This window comes from Balaenoptera acutorostrata, chromosome 12, assembly GCF_949987535.1.
Source record: "Balaenoptera acutorostrata chromosome 12, mBalAcu1.1, whole genome shotgun sequence".
Taxonomy (NCBI): domain Eukaryota; kingdom Metazoa; phylum Chordata; class Mammalia; order Artiodactyla; family Balaenopteridae; genus Balaenoptera; species Balaenoptera acutorostrata.
The window spans coordinates 22,691,358-22,701,413 of NC_080075.1; positions in this window are offsets into that span (position 1 = coordinate 22,691,358).

The window sequence follows — 10,056 nt, forward strand, 5'->3', positions numbered from 1 at the left end:
AATCAAACCTCAGTCATGTTCCCAGGACACAGGGTTCCAGAATAAACTCTCAGAAATGTTCCCTCTACACAGGTTCCAAAAATAAAACCCCAGTCATGTTCCCAGGCCACAGGGTTCCACAATTAAACCTCAGTCATATTCCCAGGCCAGAGGGTTTCACAGTCAAACCTCAGTCCTGTTGCCAGGCCACAGGCTTCCACCATCAAGCCTCAGTCATGTTCCCAGGACATATGGTTCCAGAATCAAACCTCTGTCATGTTGCCAGGCCACAGGGTTCAACCATCAAACCTCAGTCATGTTCCCAGGCCACAGGGTTCCAGAATCAATCCTCAGTTATGTTCCCAGTCCACAGGGTTCCAGAACCAAGCCTCAATCAGGTTCCCAGGGCACAGGATTCCACAATCTAAACTGATATCATGTTCCCAGGTCACAGGTTTCCAGAATCACGCCTCAGTCATGTTCCCAGGCCACAGGGATCCAGAATCAAACCTCAGTCATGTTGCCAGGCCACAGGGATCCACAATCAAACCTCAGTCATGTTGCCAGTCCCCAGGTTTCTGCCATCAAACCTCAGTCAAGTTCCCAGGCCACAGGGTTCCCGAATCATGCCTCAGTCATTTGGCCAGGCCAGAGTGTTCCACCATCAAACCTCACTCATGACCCCAGGCACATATTTCCACAATGAAACCTCAGTCATATTCCCTGCCCACAGGGTTCCACATTCAAACCTCAGTCATGGTCCCAGGACACAGGGTTCCAGAATAAACCCTCAGTCATGTTCCCTGGACACAGGTTCCAAAAATAAAACCCCAGTCATGTTTCCAGGCCACAGGGTTCCAGAATCAATCCTCAGTTATGTTCCCAGGCTACAGCGTTCCAGAATAAAACCTCAGTCATAATCCCAGTCCACAGAGTTCCAGAACCAAGCCTCAGTCAGGTTCCCAGGGCACAGTATTCCACAGTCTAAACAGATGTCATGTTCCCAGGCCACAGGTTTCCAGAATCACGCTTCAGTCATGTTCCCAGGCCACAGGGATCCAGAATCAAACCTCAGTCATGGTCCCAGGACACAGGGTTCCAGAGTAAACCCTCAGTCATGTTCCCTGGACACAGGTTCCAAAAATAAAACCCCAGTAATATTCCCAGGCCTCAGGGTTCCACAATTAAACCTCAGTCATATTCCCAGGCCAGAGGGTTCCACAATCAAACCTTAGTCCTGTTGCCAGTCCACAAGTTTCTGCAATCAAATCAGAGTCAAGTTCCCAGGCCACAGGGTTCCAGAATCAAGCCTCAGTCATGTTGCCAGGCTCCAGGGTTCTTCCATCAAACCTCAGTCATGTTCCAGGCCACAGGATTCCCCAATCTAACATCAGTCATATTCCCAGACCAATGGTTTACAGAATCAAACCTCAATCATGTTCCCAGGACACAGGGTTCCAGAATCAAACCAATGTCAAGTTCCCAGGCCATGGGTTTCCATCGAGGCCACAGTCATATTTCCAGGGCACAGGGTTCCACAATCAAACCGCAGTCATGTTGCCAGTCCCCAGGTTTCTGCCATCAAACCTCAGTCAAGTTCCCAGGCCACAGGGTTCCCGAATCAAGCCTCAGTCATTTGGCCAGGCCAGAGTGTTCCACCATCAAACCTCACTCATGACCCCAGGCCACATATTTCCACAATGAAACCTCAGTCATTTTCCCAGGCCACAGGTATCCAGAATCAAACCTCAGTCCTATTCCCAGGACACATGGTTCCAGAATCAAACCTCAGTCATGTTCCCAGGCCACAGGTGTCCAGAATCAAACCGATTTCATGTTCCCAGGCAACAGGGTACCAGAATCCAAACCGATGTCATGTTCCCAGGACACAGGGTCCCAGATTCAAACCTCAGTCATGTTCCCAGGACACAGGTGTCCAGAATCAAACCTCAGTCATGTTTCCAGGGAACAGGGTTCCAGAACCAAACCTCAGTCATGTTCCCAGGCCAAAGGGTTTCAGAATCAAACCACCGTCATGTTCCCAGGCCAGAGGGTTCCACAGTCAAACCTCAGTCATGTTCCCAGGCCACAGGGTTCCAGAATCAATCCTCAGTTATGTTGCCAGGCTACAGGGTTCCAGAATAAAACCTCAGTCATGTTCCCAGTCCCCAGGGTTCCAGAACCTTGCCTCAGTCAGGTTCCCAGGGCACAGTATTCCACAATCTAAACAGATGTCATGTTCCCAGGTCACAGGTTTCCAGAATCACGCCTCAGTCATGTTGCCAGGCCACAGGGTACCACCATCAAGCCTCAGTCATATTCCCAGGACACATGGTTCCAGAATCAAACCTCAGCCATGTTCGCAGGCCACAGGATTCCACCGTCAAACCTCAGTCTTGTTCCCAGGACAAAACTGTCCAGAATCAAACCTCAGTCATGTTCCCAGGGAACAGGGTGCCAGAAACAAACCTCAGTCATGTTGTCAGGCCACAGGTTTCCACCATCAAACCTCAGACATGTTCCCAGGCCACAGGGTTCCAGAATCACGCCTCTGTTATGTTCCCAGGCTACAGGGTTCCAGAAGAAAACCTCAGTCATATTCCCAGTGCACAGGGTTCCAGAACCAAGCCTCAGTCAGGTTCCCAGGGCACAGTATTCCACAATCGAAACAGATGTCATGTTCCCAGGCCACAGGTTTCCAGAATCACGCCTCAGTCATGTTCCCAGGCCACAGGGATCCAGAATCAAACCTCAGTCATGTTGCCAGGCCATAGGGTACCACCATCCAACCTCAGTCATATTCCCAGACCACAGGTGTCCTGATTCAAACCGATTTCATGTTCCCACGCAACAGGGTACCAGAATCCAAACCGATGTCATGTTCCCAGGCCACAGGATTCCACAATCTAACATCAGTCATGTTCCCAGGCCAATGGTTTCCAGAACCAAACCTCAGTCAATTTCCCAGGACACATGGTTCCAGAATCAAACCTCAGTCATGTTCCCAGGACACAGGGTTCCAGAATAAACTCTCAGAAATGTTCCCTCTACACAGGTTCCAAAAATAAAACCCCAGTCATGTTCCCAGGCCACAGGGTTCCACAATTAAACCTCAGTCATATTCCCAGGCCAGAGGGTTTCACAGTCAAACCTCAGTCCTGTTGCCAGGCCACAGGCTTCCACCATCAAGCCTCAGTCATGTTCCCAGGACATATGGTTCCAGAATCAAACCTCTGTCATGTTGCCAGGCCACAGGGTTCAACCATCAAACCTCAGTCATGTTCCCAGGCCACAGGGTTCCAGAATCAATCCTCAGTTATGTTCCCAGTCCACAGGGTTCCAGAACCAAGCCTCAATCAGGTTCCCAGGGCACAGGATTCCACAATCTAAACTGATATCATGTTCCCAGGTCACAGGTTTCCAGAATCACGCCTCAGTCATGTTCCCAGGCCACAGGGATCCAGAATCAAACCTCAGTCATGTTGCCAGGCCACAGGGATCCACAATCAAACCTCAGTCATGTTGCCAGTCCCCAGGTTTCTGCCATCAAACCTCAGTCAAGTTCCCAGGCCACAGGGTTCCCGAATCATGCCTCAGTCATTTGGCCAGGCCAGAGTGTTCCACCATCAAACCTCACTCATGACCCCAGGCACATATTTCCACAATGAAACCTCAGTCATATTCCCTGCCCACAGGGTTCCACATTCAAACCTCAGTCATGGTCCCAGGACACAGGGTTCCAGAATAAACCCTCAGTCATGTTCCCTGGACACAGGTTCCAAAAATAAAACCCCAGTCATGTTTCCAGGCCACAGGGTTCCAGAATCAATCCTCAGTTATGTTCCCAGGCTACAGCGTTCCAGAATAAAACCTCAGTCATAATCCCAGTCCACAGAGTTCCAGAACCAAGCCTCAGTCAGGTTCCCAGGGCACAGTATTCCACAGTCTAAACAGATGTCATGTTCCCAGGCCACAGGTTTCCAGAATCACGCTTCAGTCATGTTCCCAGGCCACAGGGATCCAGAATCAAACCTCAGTCATGGTCCCAGGACACAGGGTTCCAGAGTAAACCCTCAGTCATGTTCCCTGGACACAGGTTCCAAAAATAAAACCCCAGTAATATTCCCAGGCCTCAGGGTTCCACAATTAAACCTCAGTCATATTCCCAGGCCAGAGGGTTCCACAATCAAACCTTAGTCCTGTTGCCAGTCCACAAGTTTCTGCAATCAAATCAGAGTCAAGTTCCCAGGCCACAGGGTTCCAGAATCAAGCCTCAGTCATGTTGCCAGGCTCCAGGGTTCTTCCATCAAACCTCAGTCATGTTCCAGGCCACAGGATTCCCCAATCTAACATCAGTCATATTCCCAGACCAATGGTTTACAGAATCAAACCTCAATCATGTTCCCAGGACACAGGGTTCCAGAATCAAACCAATGTCAAGTTCCCAGGCCATGGGTTTCCATCGAGGCCACAGTCATATTTCCAGGGCACAGGGTTCCACAATCAAACCGCAGTCATGTTGCCAGTCCCCAGGTTTCTGCCATCAAACCTCAGTCAAGTTCCCAGGCCACAGGGTTCCCGAATCAAGCCTCAGTCATTTGGCCAGGCCAGAGTGTTCCACCATCAAACCTCACTCATGACCCCAGGCCACATATTTCCACAATGAAACCTCAGTCATTTTCCCAGGCCACAGGTATCCAGAATCAAACCTCAGTCCTATTCCCAGGACACATGGTTCCAGAATCAAACCTCAGTCATGTTCCCAGGCCACAGGTGTCCAGAATCAAACCGATTTCATGTTCCCAGGCAACAGGGTACCAGAATCCAAACCGATGTCATGTTCCCAGGACACAGGGTCCCAGATTCAAACCTCAGTCATGTTCCCAGGACACAGGTGTCCAGAATCAAACCTCAGTCATGTTTCCAGGGAACAGGGTTCCAGAACCAAACCTCAGTCATGTTCCCAGGCCAAAGGGTTTCAGAATCAAACCACCGTCATGTTCCCAGGCCAGAGGGTTCCACAGTCAAACCTCAGTCATGTTCCCAGGCCACAGGGTTCCAGAATCAATCCTCAGTTATGTTGCCAGGCTACAGGGTTCCAGAATAAAACCTCAGTCATGTTCCCAGTCCCCAGGGTTCCAGAACCTTGCCTCAGTCAGGTTCCCAGGGCACAGTATTCCACAATCTAAACAGATGTCATGTTCCCAGGTCACAGGTTTCCAGAATCACGCCTCAGTCATGTTGCCAGGCCACAGGGTACCACCATCAAGCCTCAGTCATATTCCCAGGACACATGGTTCCAGAATCAAACCTCAGCCATGTTCGCAGGCCACAGGATTCCACCGTCAAACCTCAGTCTTGTTCCCAGGACAAAACTGTCCAGAATCAAACCTCAGTCATGTTCCCAGGGAACAGGGTGCCAGAAACAAACCTCAGTCATGTTGTCAGGCCACAGGTTTCCACCATCAAACCTCAGACATGTTCCCAGGCCACAGGGTTCCAGAATCACGCCTCTGTTATGTTCCCAGGCTACAGGGTTCCAGAAGAAAACCTCAGTCATATTCCCAGTGCACAGGGTTCCAGAACCAAGCCTCAGTCAGGTTCCCAGGGCACAGTATTCCACAATCGAAACAGATGTCATGTTCCCAGGCCACAGGTTTCCAGAATCACGCCTCAGTCATGTTCCCAGGCCACAGGGATCCAGAATCAAACCTCAGTCATGTTGCCAGGCCATAGGGTACCACCATCCAACCTCAGTCATATTCCCAGACCACAGGTGTCCTGATTCAAACCGATTTCATGTTCCCACGCAACAGGGTACCAGAATCCAAACCGATGTCATGTTCCCAGGCCACAGGATTCCACAATCTAACATCAGTCATGTTCCCAGGCCAATGGTTTCCAGAACCAAACCTCAGTCAATTTCGCAGGACACATGGTTCCAGAATCAAACCTCAGTCATGTTCCCAGGACACAGGGTTCCAGAATAAACTCTCAGAAATGTTCCCTCTACACAGGTTCCAAAAATAAAACCCCAGTCATGTTCCCAGGCCACAGGGTTCCACAATTAAACCTCAGTCATATTCCCAGGCCAGAGGGTTTCACAGTCAAACCTCAGTCCTGTTGCCAGGCCACAGGCTTCCACCATCAAGCCTCAGTCATGTTCCCAGGACATATGGTTCCAGAATCAAACCTCTGTCATGTTGCCAGGCCACAGGGTTCAACCATCAAACCTCAGTCATGTTCCGAGGCCACAGGGTTCCAGAATCAATCCTCAGTTATGTTCCCAGTCCACAGGGTTCCAGAACCAAGCCTCAATCAGGTTCCCAGGGCACAGGATTCCACAATCTAAACTGATATCATGTTCCCAGGTCACAGGTTTCCAGAATCACGCCTCAGTCATGTTCCCAGGCCACAGGGATCCAGAATCAAACCTCAGTCATGTTGCCAGGCCACAGGGATCCACAATCAAACCTCAGTCATGTTGCCAGTCCCCAGGTTTCTGCCATCAAACCTCAGTCAAGTTCCCAGGCCACAGGGTTCCCGAATCATGCCTCAGTCATTTGGCCAGGCCAGAGTGTTCCACCATCAAACCTCACTCATGACCCCAGGCACATATTTCCACAATGAAACCTCAGTCATATTCCCTGCCCACAGGGTTCCACATTCAAACCTCAGTCATGGTCCCAGGACACAGGGTTCCAGAATAAACCCTCAGTCATGTTCCCTGGACACAGGTTCCAAAAATAAAACCCCAGTCATGTTTCCAGGCCACAGGGTTCCAGAATCAATCCTCAGTTATGTTCCCAGGCTACAGCGTTCCAGAATAAAACCTCAGTCATAATCCCAGTCCACAGAGTTCCAGAACCAAGCCTCAGTCAGGTTCCCAGGGCACAGTATTCCACAGTCTAAACAGATGTCATGTTCCCAGGCCACAGGTTTCCAGAATCACGCTTCAGTCATGTTCCCAGGCCACAGGGATCCAGAATCAAACCTCAGTCATGGTCCCAGGACACAGGGTTCCAGAGTAAACCCTCAGTCATGTTCCCTGGACACAGGTTCCAAAAATAAAACCCCAGTAATATTCCCAGGCCTCAGGGTTCCACAATTAAACCTCAGTCATATTCCCAGGCCAGAGGGTTCCACAATCAAACCTTAGTCCTGTTGCCAGGCCACGGTTCCACCATCAAACCTCAGTCATATTCCCAGACCACAGGTTTCCAGAATCAAACCGATTTCATGTTCCCAGGCAACAGGGTACCAGAATCCAAACTGATGTCATGTTCCCAGGCCACAGGATTCCACAATCTAACATCAGTCATGTTCCGAGGCCAATGGTTTCCAGAATCAAACCTCAGTCATATTCCCAGGCCAGAGGGTTCCACAATCAAACCTCAGTCCTGTTGCCAGGCCACGGTTCCACCATCAAGCCTCAGTCATGTTCCCAGGCCAGAGTGTTCCACAATCAAACCTAAGTCATCTTGCCAGGCCCAGGATTCCACCATCAAACCTCATTCCTGTTGCCAGGCCACAGGCTTCCACCGTCAAGCCTCAGTCATGTTCCCAAACCTGAGGGTTCCACAATCAAACCTCTGTCATGTTGCCAGGCCACAGGGTTCCACCAACAAACCTCAGTCATGTTCCCAGGCCACAGGGTTCCAGTATCAGGCCTCAGTCATGTTCCCAGCGCACAGGTATCTGCAATCAAATCAGAGTCAAGTTCCCAGGCCACAGGGTTCCAGAATCAAGCCTCAGTCATGTTGCCAGGCCACAGGGTACCACCATCACACCTCAGTCATGTTCCCAGGCCACAGGGTTCCAGAAGCAAACCTCAGTCATGTTCCCAGGCCAAAGGGTTTCAGAATCAAACCACAGTCATGTTCCCAGGCCAGAGGGTTCCACAGTCAAACCTCAGTCATGTTCCCAGGCCACAGGATTCCCCAATCTAACATCAGTCATATTCCCAGACCAATGGTTTACAGAATCAAACCTCAATCATGTTCCCAGGACACAGGGTTCCAGAATCAAACCAATGTCAAGTTCCCAGGCCATGGGTTTCCATCGAGGCCACAGTCATATTTCCAGGGCACAGGGTCCAACAATCAAACCTCAGTCATGTTGCCAGTCCCCAGGTTTCTGCCATCAAACCTCAGTCAAGTTCCCAGGCCACAGGGTTCCCGAATCAAGCCTCAGTCATTTGGCCAGGCCAGAGTGTTCCACCATCAAACCTCACTCATGACCCCAGGCCACATATTTCCACAATGAAACCTCAGTCATTTTCCCAGGCCACAGGTATCCAGAATCAAACCTCAGTCCTATTCCCAGGACACATGGTTTCAGAATCAAACCTTAGTCATGTTCCCAGGCCACAGGTGTCCAGAATCAAACCGATTTCATGTTCCCAGGCAACAGGGTACCAGAATCCAAACCGATGTCATGTTCCCAGGACACAGGGTCCCAGATTCAAACCTCAGTCATGTTCCCAGGACACAGGTGTCCAGAATCAAACCTCAGTCATGTTTCCAGGGAACAGGATTCCAGAACCAAACCTCAGTCATGTTCCCAGGCCAAAGGGTTTCAAAATCAAACCACAGTCATGTTCCCAGGCCAGAGGGTTCCACAGTCAAACCTCAGTCATGTTCCCAGGCCACAGGGTTCCAGAATGCAAGGGAAGTCATGTTCCCAGGCCACAGGGTTCCAGAATAAAACCTCAGTCATGTTCCCAGTCCACAGGGTTCCAGAACCTTGCCTCAGTCAGGTTCCCAGGGCACAGTATTCCACAATCTAAACAGATGTCATGTTCCCAGGTCACAGGTTTCCAGAATCACGCCTCAGTCATGTTGCCAGGCCACAGGGTACCACCATCAAGCCTCAGTCATATTCCCAGGACATATGGTTCCAGAATCAAACCTCAGCCATGTTCGCAGGCCACAGGATTCCACCGTCAAACCTCAGTCTTGTTCCCAGGACAAAACTGTCCAGAATCAAAGCTCAGTCATGTTCCCAGGGAACAGGGTTCCAGAAACAAACCTCAGTCATGTTGTCAGGCCACAGGTTTCCACCATCAAACCTCAGACATGTTCCCAGGCCACAGGGTTCCAGAATGAAACCGTTCTCATGTTCCCAGACCACAGGGTTCCACAATCCACTGATGTCATGTTCCCAGGCCACAGGTTTCCAGAATCACGCCTCAGTCATGTTCCCAGGCCACAGGGATCCAGAATCAAGCCTCAGTCATGTTGCCAGGCCATAGGGTACCACCATCAAACCTCAGTCATATTCCCAGGCCACAGGTTTCCAGAATCAACCGATTTCATGTTCCCAGGCAACAGGGTACCAGAATCCCAACCGATGTCATATTCCCAGGCCACAGGATTCCACCATCTAACATCAGTCATGTTCCCAGGCCAATGGTTTCCAGAATCAAACCTCAGTCATATTCCCAGGCCACATGGTTCCAGAATCATACCTCAGTCATGTTCCCAGGACACAGGGTTCCAGAATAAACTATCAGTCATGTTCCCTGTACACAGGTTCCAAAAATAAAACCCCACTCATTTTCCCAGGCCACAGGGTTCCACAATTAAACCTCAGTCATATTCCCAGTCCGGAGAGTTCCACAATCAAACCTCAGTCCTGTTGCAGGCCACGGTTCCACCATCAAGCCTCAGTCATGTTCCCAGGCCAGAGTGTTCCACAATCAAACCTAAGTCATCTGGCCAGGCCACAGGATTCCACCATCAAACCTCAGTCCTGTTGCCAGGCCACAGGCTTCCACCATCACGCCTCAGTCATGTTCCCAAGCCTGAGGGTTCCACAATCAAACCTCTGTCATGTTGCCAGGCCACAGGGTTCAACCATCAAACCTCAGTCATGTTCCCAGGAAACAGGGTTCCAGAATCAAACCAATGTCATGTTCCCAGGCCACGGGGTTCCAATATCAGGCCTCAGTCATGTTCCCAGTGCACAGGTTTCCACCATCAAACCTCAGTCATGTTGCCAGTCCACCAGTTTCTGCGATCAATTCAGAGTCAAGTTCCCAGGCCACAGGCTTCCAGAATCAAGCCTCAGTCATGT